Source organism: Perognathus longimembris, chromosome 20, assembly GCF_023159225.1.
Source record: "Perognathus longimembris pacificus isolate PPM17 chromosome 20, ASM2315922v1, whole genome shotgun sequence".
Taxonomy (NCBI): domain Eukaryota; kingdom Metazoa; phylum Chordata; class Mammalia; order Rodentia; family Heteromyidae; genus Perognathus; species Perognathus longimembris.
In genome coordinates, this window is record NC_063180.1 from 4,880,586 (window position 1) to 4,895,045 (window position 14,460).

General features: G+C 41.1%; 1 long non-coding RNA gene across 1 annotated transcript in view; it reads right to left on the minus strand.

Moving 5' to 3' along the window:
- Nucleotides 1-1,744: 1,744 nt before the first annotated feature.
- LOC125368354 overlaps nucleotides 1,745-14,460 on the minus strand; it is a 131,867-nt gene continuing 119,151 nt past the window's right edge. Inside the window, exon 3 of the long non-coding RNA XR_007214225.1 lies at nucleotides 1,745-2,440. This is a non-coding gene — a long non-coding RNA (uncharacterized LOC125368354). The remainder of the gene's footprint in view (nucleotides 2,441-14,460) is intronic.

Below are 14,460 nucleotides of genomic sequence, written 5' to 3' on the forward strand. Positions count from 1 at the left end.
ATTTTCCTCCTTCACTCCCACAACAGGACAAGAGCTGACAAAATTATTCCTCTATCTGGTCTTGGATCCCAACCTAAAATGTCACTTAGTGCCATTTATCATTTTCTTATAATGTCCGCAACCTCTCTCTCCTTCAAGCACTTGCCCACTCTCAGCCCCAGAGTCAAGTTCCTCTACTGTACCACCTCTCTCAGCCCCTTTATACTCCACTCTCCAGGAAGAACTGTCTTTACTCACCACTGCTGTTTGTTCAACTCTCCTTACTCCATAACTGCTGGGATCTAGATATGAGGCTCACCATCCCACTTACCCAGGCTTTGGCAATATCTCTAGTGACAATGTATTCAGTGGACATTTTCCAAGTCTACTCCAAGTCAACTTTACAGTAGTCTTGACCATATGACCTTCCATTTTGCCTCTGGGTTTTCAAGATCTAACCCCTTCCTAGTTCTATCTCTTCTCTGACAACACTCTGTCCATCACCTTTGCAGGTCTATCCTCTCCTTTAGCTCATAAATAGAATCCTAGTCTCAGACGTTCCTTTCCTTGTCACTTAACTCCATCTTCCATGTCCACAGTTTCAATTACCACCAGAATGAAAATGACTTGTGCATCTACAATATCAGCTGAGACAGACAGTCTAGAGTCCCAGATATTTAAGACTTCCTTCCTGGCACCCCCCACCCCACCATTGGATGCTTCCAAAACAACTTGCCCTCAGAAACTCTAGATTCCAACTTTTGCTGTTCATCACCAGTCCCCAATTCAAGTCTCTGCCAAAAATTCTATCAGTAATCCTGTTGTTTCATCTAGAAACTTTGCTATCACTCACTCTTACTTCCCATATTAATGTCTCACCAAGCTTAATGGATTTGATTTCCCATTGTCTCTTCTGGAACCATTTTCTTTATATCCTTCAACCTAGACTATTACAGAATACTTCACCCTAGACTATTAGAGAAACAACCTACTCAGGAGCAGCCCTACTTAGTCCTCTGAGCTAAAGTGAATCTTTTTCCTAAGTGCAAATCTGACTAGATGCTTCACTCACCTCTTTGTACCTTGTGACCACAAGCCTGGAGAGTAGCATTTGTTCCTGTTCTTTGCACTAATTCAGTGACCTCTGTATCTTTGCACTGTAAAATTCATTCCACCTCACCTGTGATTTTTTCACTACACACACACACACACACACACACACACACACACAAGCATGTGGAACACAACCACTTGTGTGTCCCCATTGAGGAAGAATCCATGTCTTATTCATCTCTGCAGCAGCCCTCAGGTGTGCTTAGGGAAGATTTATGGAAATGGATAAACTCAACTGAATTTGTTTGAAGTTACTCACTTTTCATAGTACAAAATTCAGAGAGTCTGCTGTCTCCTTAAACATCAAATTTCTCCACTACTCAATATATAACATGAAAGTTGACATGCTGTCACCTTCTCAATAGTTCCGTAATTGTGGCTAAATCTTCTCTGTGATGAGGATGAGTAATGAATGGACATAGAACCCATGCCAAGTAGGAGTGGCATAAAGAAGTTTATGAAGAATGTGCATGGAGGGTAGTGGGCCACTGGGATAGGGTTCAAGGGCCTTCTGACATCAGAAAAGGAGGCAGGAGGGCAAGGGTTCTTCTTACACTAATAGTAAATGTTTCCACTTGGATTCTCAGCTCAGCCTCCTCTCCATTAATGGCTTTTACAAGCCCTACCCAGAGCATGCACACTTCTCCTTGGCAGCAGATGGCAGCTGTAATAAGCCACAGTGGTGAGATAAACACTGACAGATAGTGGGGAAATGGGTTCCTTCCCCCATTAAAAAGAAAACTTGGGTTGGATGTGGATGAAATAGATGGAAACCATGCAGAGACATTCCTCTTGAATGGGACATAAATCTTCCAAAGTGAATTCCAGTGACCGTACGACATATTAAGAAGACAGAGAGAGTCATGTAGATATGGCCAATGTTTTTGTCATTAAAGCATTTCCATGGAGGTTCTAATTCCCTGAGGTTCTGTCTTCTGATCAGCATCTAACCCAGATCACAGATGATGGAATTTCAAGGAAACCAAAGACCTGCAGAGGGTTCCCTGTCCTTCCTTGGTGGTAGCTCCTCACTTGGCTCTGGCAGTATCCTGAATACACCTGTCTCAACTTCCACACAGCTTTCTAAGAGCCCTATAAATATCTGCCCTCCTCCTCCCATTGATCCAGAGCTATTCAGAGAAATACATCACATCTTATTCAACTTTACTGTTTCCTTGGGCCCAGCAAAACACCTGGTACTTTCAGGGAAGTTTGGGACGGCGAAAAGGACAAGTTTAACAACTCTTGGATTTTAATCTTTCCATCCACATGACATTACTCAAGACATGCACCTCTCTGGACTCTGTTTCTTCCTATGTAAAAATAATTTACATCTTTAGAATTCTCCCTGAAGAGAAACAAGAAATAAATTGCTGGAGAATATACAAAACTCTTGGTGAAAGATCTGACCACTAGTAAGATGCAGCATTAATCGAACAGCTCCCAGGACCTAAATTCATGTCTCATCCCCCTTGAAATACTGAAAGGAAATGAGACTAGTTCAGTTTAAAAATAAATAAGGAATTTGATATTAGCAGAGATAATTAACACACTGGGTACAAACCATGTGTTAGGCACTCTGCCAGAGAAATCCTCACCATAGTCCCATAGGTTGGCCATTATTATCCCATATTAATGGATGAGTAAATTGAGATTCAGGGAGACTGTGTCACTGAGCCACAATCAAACAGTAAATGTCAAGCATAAATATAATCCCTGATCTCTGGCACTCTAGAGAGTTAATTCTTTACTATATATCATGCACGGGCGTGCACACGTGCGTGCACACACGATCAAGCCACTGATGACAAGCAATCCCAATGCAAGAGTAGTCATGAAATCTTCAAGATTTCCCACAACAAAAGCCAAGTCCTTTCCCAGTGTTATTCTGCATCTCTGTTTACTCTCTTCTAACTAACTTTATCTGTCCTTCAAGATGCAATTCAGTCATCTCTTCCTCCATAAATCTTCCCTGATTTTTCCCAATAAGATCTAACTTCCATTTGAACTTCTGAGTTTCTTTCTCCATCCCTACAACTGCCAGTGCCTCTAACTATCTTTCACTTTGTTTCCTAAATCTGACAGTAAGCTCTTTGAGGATGTAGAGTGGTGACTTGACTTACATTCACCTGTCACAAATGATTCACCTGTAGAAAGAACTCAAGCATAAGAATGGAGAGTTGTGCTATATTCTCATCAACAGCTAAGCATCCTGGGAAATGTATTATAATAGTTTATTTGTCCAATGCATAGGTTATACAGCACCAAGAGTGAACCCTAATGTAAACTATGGACTTTGAGGAACACTGATGTATGGGTATGAGTTCATCAATTGTAACGTGCTACCACTTTGGAGGGAGATGTGAATAACAGAAACACTTTGTATGTATGGGGACAGAGGTTTAGTAGAAAATCTCTACCTTCCTCTGAATTTTTCTAAAAATTAATAATCATTGTATTCCCAAGAGGTAAACATGCTGGGAAATGTGCAATAGAGAATAATTCCCTAGATGGATAACACAAACTTTCTGCAGAAATGCTAGTAAACTCCAAGTGCCTTGCCTGGTCAGTGTAGCATACCCAGAAAGCATTTAGCTTGTCTCTGTCAGAGAGTGTCTATGTCTTCTGTCCACATGAACACTGTGAACTGCATCTGGTATGAGCTGCCTTCCACGGCCTTACCTAGGACAGGAAAATCCTAAGGCTGAGAAGAAGGAAATCATTACTGATTGACCAGTTGTCATGGTGACCTGATTGGTCTTCCCAAGAAAAGGAGAGGCCTGATACAGTGTCTCATATCTATAAAACCAGCTAGTGAGGAAGCAGAGATTGTGAGGATCACAATTCAAGGCTAACCTGTACAATTTTTTTAGTGTTACCAAGGCTACATCTCAATAAAAATTCTAGGCATAGGGCTTATGACTATAATCCAAGGTACATGGGACTGTGGTGTTAAGCCAACCTCAAGCAAAACATCCTATCTGAAAAATAACTAAAAGCAAAAAGGTCTGGTGGTATGGCTTAGGGGGTAAGTCACCTTCCTGGGAAGCACAAGCCCTGAGTTTGAACTCCAAAACTACTGTAGAATAAAAAGGAGGAGGGAGGAGAGGGGGAAGAGGAAGAGGAGAAGAAGGAAGAAGAGGAGGAGGAGGAGGAGGAGGAGGAGGAGGAGGAGGAGGAGGAGGAGGAGGAGGAGGAGGAGGAGGAGGAGGAGGAGGAGGAGGAGGAGGAGGACAAAAGGCTTTGGTTCAAACATCCATGTATACAATGGTTGTGGTAGTAGCTAGCCAGGGATGCTGTTGTGTATCTGGCATGCTCATGGCTCTAGCACATTGGCATTGTTTCTGGTACTCATCATGCCCAGTGGTTACTATAATGGATCAGTTCCGTTTACCCCTGCAAGCTGAAGTCTCCTAGCAAATGTCTGCAAGATTTGGAAGTGAGTAGACAAGTAAAAATTGTTTCTCCAGTGAAGTCTCCCCTGAAATATTTGTTTTCTCTGAAGTGCCTCTTTTATTTAATCTCTGGTATTATTTCAGTATAGCTATTAGAGCAAATGCTCTTAAGAAGAAAAGCTTGAATACAAAAATAAATAGCTCTCACAGATCATGTCTTAGAATGTGCATCATTAGTGTTTAAGTGGCAAACCAGATACAGGGAAGAGAGATGATCCCTTTGGAAAAAGGCAAATCGGATTTGGAAGAGACTTTGACTTGTCTCCTTTATCTCATTTTTCCTTGCAGAGGAGGTTCTGCATATGAATTCTGTGCCTTTGCAACTACTCAAGAGAGACTCATCAGTCCTGAGCTGGTCAACTCCGTGGTCCTTTTCTCTTTTCCTAACAGGAGCTCAAGGAGAAAGCCTGGGAGGAAAATGACTCCTGGCATGCATCAGATAATGTTAATATTCGTGGCACATGTGCACGCACGCATGCGCACATACACACATACACAGGTGAGCCTTGGATAGAAATCCTTAGATAGAAACTACCTGTTTCCTTTAGACTAGAATTCCACTCACTTTACTGTGAAATGCAGCACTTCAAACTATATTCTAAATGAAAGAGGGACCACAAAGGCCAGGCAGCCTCCAAAATCAAAGATTAAATCTATTTATCCTTATTCCATCAGGCAAGGGAATTATTCTGGATTGTGTGATTTTTTACCTACTCGTGGGAAGAAAATACAGAATAAAACAAAGTGAACTGAATTAGTTTCATTTCCTTTCAATATTTCAAGTGGTATGAGACCTGAATTTAGTTCCCGGGAGCTGTTCGATTAATGCAACATCTTACTAGGGGTCAGACTTTTCCCCATGCCCGCCTCTTTCCACTGCCCACAGTGTCCCTCTCTTCCCCTCCTCTGATTCCCAGGCCCCCACAAACTGTCTTCTATGCCAGAAAAGGTCATGTTACAAACAGTAAGAATTCAGCAAGGACACTGAGTTCCACCATCCAGTCTGCGGGCAGGCCCTGGGCAGAAAACCACAAGGAGAAGCAGAGACAGAACACAGTGAAGATGTGGGGAAAAGGCCAGAGAAGTAATAACACAGGAGTCCTGAGAAACTCTCCTACTGGAAGAACCAGGTATCGTGACTGCATTTATTGGTTGATCTCGATACAGTGTGGTCAAGGAAGTAAGTGTGGTCATGGGACTTAAGATTATCTCCAAGGTAAGGATCACCAACCTAGAAACCCTTGTGCCACTGTAGGCCTGGGGTCAGTCTTCAGGCAACTCTTCCTATCCATTTTAGTGGCCTAACTAAACATGTAAGTCCTTTCCTAACTTCATATCAACCACCAGAGCATCTAACAGCCATCCTTTGGAAACTTTAGTTACTGAAGAGCATCCTCATACTGGGATGGAAGATGAAAAGCTCAAAAGGCAGGCACAGGTGATGCCCAGACCTGGGTGGAAGCATGGTCATGGGAGGTGAGTCTTATATGGTTGTTGAACTCTGAGCAGCAGACACAGTGGTGAAAATGAACCTCTTTTCCTATAAGTGGCCATGAGTGAGCCCAGAGTTGGACTAGCCACTGGCTAAGGGCACTAGGGGTCACTATAAACAGGCTGCAGTTTCTTGTCATGCTGCTTAGAGCAAATCAATAGCAGTAGATTACAGGAAGAAAGCAAGATGCCACAATGCCACCAGCAATAGAGTGACAGCCTACAACAGGACCCAAGAAAACAGAGACCCTCCATTAACAAAGGATGTATATGAGAACTCCATCTACAGCCCAGATATTTCCTAGAGCCTGTGACCAAGTCATTGAACCCCAGAATGTTTGTCTTCCTTGAGTGTTGAATGTTCATGGAAGTGTCTGCTTGTGCTGACATTGTAAGGACTAGTGAAACACAGATATGGAGAACCAATTTGTGTCTAGTAAATAGAAGGATTGAAGACATTGGCTCCTTTCCTTAATCTTACAAACCATATATGCAATGATAATGTTCTAGTAGCTGCATAAAAAGTAAAAGAAAACTAGAACTTTAATGATCCACTTATTTTTTTATATACACTCTCCTAAATATTGTCATTTTAACATGCTGTACATCTAAAACTACTAATACTATAGCTTACATTGTTTCACTGTAGTAAGCCTTTGAGGTCTGTTAAGTACTTGCTCTTGTAAACCATTATAGCTGACTGGCTATATTCTAAGTGGTAGTTAATAGCTACCCTATTGGGCAGTATAGATTTAAGGCAATGAAGATTACATTCTGGTACTATAGATTTTACAAACAAAAACAAACCACTTTTAAAGTCTCCCAAAGCATTCTGAATCACCATTCAGAACCAGAAAGCCCAAAGTGCAGATCAGAAACCAACCTACTTCACCAATTAATCTGAGCTTATCCTTCTGGAACTTAAGCAATCTCTATTTGGTTAGCCTTTAATTTGTGACCTTACACTTCAGTTAAAACAAGGTGGCATTCTCTAAGGACTGGGAGAATGTAGGAACTTGGGAAGTGAAACATGGCAAAAATTATACTGAAGGGTCCTCAAAGTGACTCATTGGTTCTCTCTCTCTCTCTCTCTCTCTCTCTCTCTCTCTCTCTCTCTCTCTCTCTCTCTCTCTCTCTCTCTCTCCTCCTCTCTCTCTCTCTCTCTCTCTCTCACTCTCTTTCTCTCTCTCTCTCTGTTTGGTCCCCACCAGGAGAGCACTGAGTCCCTGGCTACTCATACCCACTAGAGGCCTGGATGTTCTACTGAGTACTTGGGATTCTGGGCATAGAATGGGTACCAGAGAACCACCCAGATAGTTCTGGAAGCAATTTCTTAAGTAACCAGAAAATGTTGATGGTCCTAGAGAACACCTGTACTCCAACTCTAGGAATTACCTGAGAATATTAGATGCCCAGCAGTCATACCTTATCTTCTTCTTCCTTTTCTTCAGATGCTCAGAAACTCTCAGTGAATGCCAGGTTTCACAGTAAGCTCAAAGTGCGAAATTCCTCAGATCCTTGCTATGTGAGTCAGCTTTCCTTTCCATCACTACAAAGAAATACCTGAGGTAATTCTTATGAAGAGAAAGGTTTATTTCAGCTCGTGGATTTGGTGGTTCCAGATCAGGATTGGACATTGTGTTGGGCCTCTAATGAATGAAAATGACAGAGAGCAGGTGACAGAAAAAAAAAACTGTTCACCTCATGGCTAGAAGTTCATCTCATGGCTAGGAGTTTATCTCATGGCTAGAAAGCAAACAAGAGGAAGGGGCCAGGATGCCACAGGCACCCACCAAGAGCACACATCTAATAAACCCTGAGGCATTCCATCAGGCCTCCCCTCTCAAAGTTCCACTCTATCTCCCTTTATGCCACACTGGGAGGCCAATCTCTGGACACCCGCCTGGGGAGCAGCAAGCATCACACTATAGCACCCACAAATCAGATTGCAAAACAGATAACCAAAGCACAGAGCTTTCCAAGGCATTGATGAGCTGCCCTCCTCTTGTATGGCTGAGATAACATACAACGTGTGTTTTAGTACAGGTCTGGGAGCAAACCAACATTTTCTTCTTTATCTTCTTCCCAAAGCAGATCCATGGGACAGGTGTTCTTGTTGGGAGAACTAGAATATTGTGAGCTTTGAATCTGCCTTCCTGTATACTTTGCCAACACAAGGTTAACAAGGCAGAAGAGGAAAGAAAAGGACAAAAGGACAGGCATAATGAGTTTATGGAAGAAAAACTACAGATAAGCACATGAGTCACACAGCGTGTTTTGAATGCCCTGTGTGGTCTGGGGGAGATAACAGGGCACCATAACCTCTCAGATGGGGAAAAATTTGGTGCTCAGCAAATACTAAATGAAGAGTTGAACAGTCAGAGCTTGTGTATATTCTGATTAATAATAGAACTAATTGAATCAAATGAGGAAAGTATCAAGGAAAAGATAGCATAACTTATATACAAATAAAATATGTAAATATTTTGTGTAAAATATGTAAGTATGTTTGTGATTTCTCTGGCTTTATCCCCCAGATCTATCATTTGACAAATTATCCCCAAATAACAAGAAATTTTAGGCCAGGTGAAGAGAGAGAGAGAGTGAAATGCCCAACCTCTTCTGCACATGTGGCCACCTTTCCCTAATTGCCACCTTGCTTTTTCAGACACATCTAGTCCTGTAGCTAGCTTTAAATGTGGGGTGTTCTCAAGAGTATATTTCACTGCTCACTCCCAGCCCATCTCCTACATGGCTGTTTCCCTGTCATTCTAAGTTGGGCCATCTAAGTTGGGTTCAGAGGAACAGAAGCCGGAGGAGGAAGTATGACTTTTTTTTTACTTGAATATAATGAGAGGTAACAGGGGAAAACAAATTGGAAAAGAAAGAGTATTCTTAAATAAGGGTCAGATTGATCTGAGCCAGAAGGATGTCAAGAAAGACATGAGCCACCTTGGCACAGGATGGAACTTCCTTAACAAAGACCCAGAATTACTACAAATCAAAGACAGGATGGACAAATGGGACTGCATCAAACTGCAGAGCTTCTGCAGGGCAAAGGACATAGCTCGCAAGATAAACAGAAAGCCCACAGACTGGGAAAAGATCTTTACCGGCCATACAATGGACAAAGGCCTCATATCTAAAATATATGCAGAACTAAAAAAATTACATTCCTCCAAACCAGAGCCACAAAGAACCAATAGCCCCCTCAACAAGTGGGCTAAAGACTTAAAAAGAGACTTCTCTGATGAGGAAATGAGAATGGCCAAGAGACATATGAAAAAGTGCTCTACATCACTGGCCATAAAAGAAATGCAAATCAAAACAACATTGAGATTCCATCTCACCCCTGTAAGAATGTCCTATATCAAGAAAACTAACAATAACAAATGTTGGAGGGGATGTGGCCAAAAGGGAACCCTACTTCATTGTTGGTGGAAATATAAACGGGTTCAGCAGTTCTAGCAAGCAGTATGGAGATTCCTCAGAAGGCTAAAACATAGAGCTTCCCTATGACGCAGCAGCCCCACTTTTTGGGTATCTATCCAAAAGACCATAAACAAAATCACACTAAAGCTACCAGCACAACAATGTTCATCGCAGCACAATTTGTCATAGCTAGAATATGGAACCAACCCAGATGCCCCTCAGTAGACAAATGGATCAGGAAAATGTGGTACATATACACAATGGAATTTTATGCCTCTGTCAGAAAGAATGGCATTGCCCCATTCGTAAGGAAATGGAAGGACTTGGAAAAAATTATACTAAGTAAATTGAAATATGTACTCTATGGTCTCCCTCATAGGGAATAATTAGCACAGGTTTAGGCTAGTCAAAGCAGAGGATCATAAGAGCCCAATAGCTATACCCTTATGAATGCATAAGATGATCTTAAGTGAAATGAACTCCATGTTATGGAAACAACTGTTATATCACTGTTGTAATTACTTTCAACATGCCATGTGAAACTGTAGCATCTATTATTGATAATCTTCTTGAATCCCCTTCCTGTGGTTGTACCTACACTATCTCTGTATCTTATCTGAGTACATTAGAAACTGTGTATACTGGTATTAGAACTAGGAAACTGAAAGGGAATACCAAAATCGAGAGACACAGGGTAAAAAGACAAACGACTACAAAAGCAATACTTGCAAAACTGTTTGGTGTAAATCAACTGAACAACTCATGGAGGGAAAAGGAAAGGGGGAGGGGGAGGAGGGAATGAGGGAGGAGGTAACAAACAGTACAGGAAATGTATCCAATGCCTAATGTATGAAAATGTATCCTCTCTGTACATCAGTTTGACAATAAAAATTAAAAATAAATAAAAATTTTAAAATAAAAGGAAGATTCAAATAAATAAGTAAATAAAAGGAAGAGTTCAAGTCAAGTACTGGTGGCTCACTCCTGTAATCCTAACTACTTAGAAGGCTCTGGTAAGAGGATCACAGTTTGAAGCCAGTCTGGGCAGAAAAATCCGCAAGACTCCATATCCAATTAACCAGCAAAATCCTGAACTAGAGCACAGCTCCAGTGGTAGAACATCCTTCATGAGCAAGAAAACCAAGACAGGGCAAATCTTTGAGTTTAGGCCATTGTACCATCACAGAATAAAAACATTGTTTTGTTTTTATTGTTGCTATACTAGAGATTGAACTCAGGACCTCACACTTAGAAGATAGGTGCTCTACCACTTAAGCCACACCTGAAGCTTCTTTTTGCATTTTATGCCAGAGATAACCTGGTTTGCAATCATCCTATCCATGCATCACTTGTCACTGGGTTTGACAAGTAGGCACCACTGTGTGCAGCCATTGTGCTTCATGTAACTAGGATAACAGGCATGTACCACTGCACACAGCCATTGTTTTAAATGGAATCTATTCAACAGTCATTCCCAGGCTAGCCTCAGACCAAATTCCCCTGACCTCTGCCTTCCAAGCAGCTGAGATTACAAGTTTGAGCCACTGCACCTGGCTAAAAGGGATCCATCCTATGCTCAGGATCACCTACCACAGCAGCCACAGCAGTCTTCATGAAGAACACGTGTTGATGCTCTCCACTGAGACAAGGGAAGAGCTGCTACTAGCTCATCTTAGAGTCTGTGAAATAGGATACATTTGCTGATACGTGTAAGAAATTTGTTCTGGAAAGAATCAAAGACACATTTAGAAGTAGTTACCTCCAGGGAGAGGAGCAGAAACTAGGAAATGAGGCTTTCACTTTCCATTTTCTTTCACTCTACGCCATTTGACTTTTCCAACCTGTGAAATGTACTCAGTAATAAATGGGCCATTTGGGACTCAGTTTCTTCTTCGTGCTTCTGTGCCTTTAAAAAGGTTCGATGGCTCTCAGCTTTAAAACTAAAAAAATAAAAATAAAAATAGAAGAATAAACCAAGGAAGTCATTAAGTGTATCATCCAGATTCTCTATCTTTCTCCCTCTCAGCTGCCTTCCATTCAAAAACCATGAAGACATTTCCAAATGTCTCATAGAGACCGCGGTGCTGGCAAAGCACTGGGAGCACTGGGCAGGAAAGGCCAGCTCCCCATAGTCATGGGCTACCTGGGGCTGCCACATTCTGTATGACCCCACCAGAAAACTATTTGTCTAAATATACCAATTGGGCATTTAAATTTTGGTCCCGTAAATGTCACTACAACTATTTTATTGTTAGGAAATTTTGATGATACTTCTAAAACTCCATGCATAAAAATTTTCATATAATTTCCTTTAATAACAAAACTAATTGGCAATATCTCAAGTTTACATCAATACTTAATGGTTAAGTAAGATATGACACATGTAGTGAATGCAAATAAAATCTATAATGACATCATAAAAACTTTATTAAAAATATAATAAGTAGATTAAATTTTATAAAACAAGATATAAATTGTATATGTAATATGTTTGGGCTAAAACAGCGGTACTTTTTAGCTGGAAATTTGTAAATATTGAAGAAATGGTCAAATAAATTCAAAGCCAGAAAGTATATGGAACAGGTGAACAGACATCCTACAGCTAACATTTCTTTGCTCACTTGTTTTTCATATCCACTCATTGTGGATTAGATACTATTTGATTTTCACACTCTCCTTGGAACAGAAAAAAATTCATAATTTCTCATACATGTATTCACAATACTTTGCCCTTCAACAAAAATGAAGAAATTGAAGAAATTGTTGCCTAGGATGTAGGTACTAGTGGGAGAGGATCAGATGGAAAAACAAGGGGTTGGAAGACAAATATTGTCAAAATATTTCTTGTACATAAGTAAAAATGAAATGGGGAAACTTGCTGAGACTGGTTTAAGAATGGACAGGCAGGCTGAAAGACTCTAATCAAGATGTATCTAGGTGCTGGTAGCTCACATCTTTCATCCTAGCTACTTGGGAGGCTGAAATCTGAGGATAATGATTTGAAGCCAGCCTAGGCAGCAAAGTTTGTGAGACACTTATCTCCCATTAAACTACCAAAAAAAGCCAAAAGTAGAACTGTGCCTCAAGTTGTCTACTGCCAGCCCTAAGCAAAAAGTTAAGGGACATTATATTGGCCCTGAATTCAAGGCCCAGTACACACACACACACACACACACACACACACATACTTTCTGTGCATTAAGGAATTCCTTCACATCAGCAAACAGCCTATTTTCCTAGAGATATTAACCAAAGAATAGAATTTTTTTTTAAATATAGAAGATAACTTCAAAAAAATAGACTAATTCAAAGAGCTAAAATACAAGAAAGCTTGTTTTGTGACAAAGTCCCTCACCTCACAGTGGACCCTGCATGCAAACCAAAAGTTACAAGTCTGCTTATCACAATAAGAATGAACTGAGCAAACTGAAAATTAGCAGCTCTTCTTAGAACTGTTAGAGAACTGGGGCTACAGACCAATTTTTGCCCTAAAAACTGAAGAGACACATGGACACAAGGAATCATAACTCCCTACAATAGAAGCTGGAAAGATAACACTAGTACTGGTGAAGGAAAATAAGAATCACAATTGACAAGTAACTGGAGGTTCTTTGTAAATATAGTGCAATACACTAAAATTCTCTGGAGACCTGGTCTTAGGAGATCTTCCACTTTTGTGAGTACTACCTCAGAGCTCTCCTACATTGTTAGTGAAGAATCTAGAACAGGTCACTTTTGCTCACGGAAGGGGAAACATAACAATTCTGAAACACACCCAGAGTATCCTGGGTGGATTTTTGTTGTTTCTTTGTTTTCGTGGTGCTGGGATTTGAACTCAGAGTCATGCACATTTGCGGCACACTCTACTACTTGAGTCACACTCTCTGTTGTTTATAATAAAATTTTTAGAATGAGTATTCAATATATATCTACGAAACTACAAATGTTGAGGGAATGGATAAGGTTGGAAGGGATGAGAACAATGGATGAGGTGATAATGATCAAGGTGCATTGTATCCATAAACTGATATGTGAATTTTAACCCCACTGTATAACTACTTAAAAATGATAAAGGGGCTGGGAATACGGCATAGTAGCAAGAGTGCTTGCCTCATATACATGAAGCCCTGGGTTCGATTCCTCAGCACACATATTTAGAATATGGCCAGAAGTGGTGCAGTGGCTCAAGTGGCAAAGTGCTAGCCTTGAGCAAAAAGAAGCCATGGACAGTGCTGAGGCCCTGAGTTCAAGGCTCAGGACTGGCAAAAATAATAATAATAAAGATACAGCTTTTTAAAAGAGTAATGAAAGAGCTTAAACCACAGGCATGTAACTGGGTTTTTCTGTTGATCATAAGAAAAAATTGAGGCTACCCAAAAAAATGGCAGAGCAGGGCACTGAGCTCTCTCCATGAAACCAGTTTTAGTGTTTCAGTGAAATATGCACAGCTAGCAAGTCTCACCAAGTGAGCTATAAAAGTATAGAGATTTTGACCAGATAGAAAATATTTAGGAAGCCTGCTTAAGAAGACAGATTTGAGCACATGCCAGCGGCAACAACAGCAGCAGCACCCTGCCACCATGGCAGGGAAAAAAACCAGGATGAGATTGGTAGAGACAGAATGCATGGCTCACCTCCAGCATGCATCGGTGACCAGGAGAGGAAACCTTTAGCCTACAGGCCACAGACAGACCCAGATCATGGACAGTCGGAAAAAAAAAAGAGAAAGGGTGAGTACCCCACAAAAGACATTCTCACTCACACTCACAGACCCGTATTTGGAAGGTAGCTCTTCCCCCACCAACGGAGAAAAATGCCATCTTTGACTCTGGCATAGACCTGGCCAGAGACGATAGGAAATAAATTGGCCAGAGAATAGCTAAATGATGGGACCATCTTTCAAAAGGGCAAAGGAATCTGAGCAGTGAAAGTCAGCTGCATCCAAGAAAAGGTCTCCCCACCCAGGTGGGAAAGACTTTTCCCAAGGTGT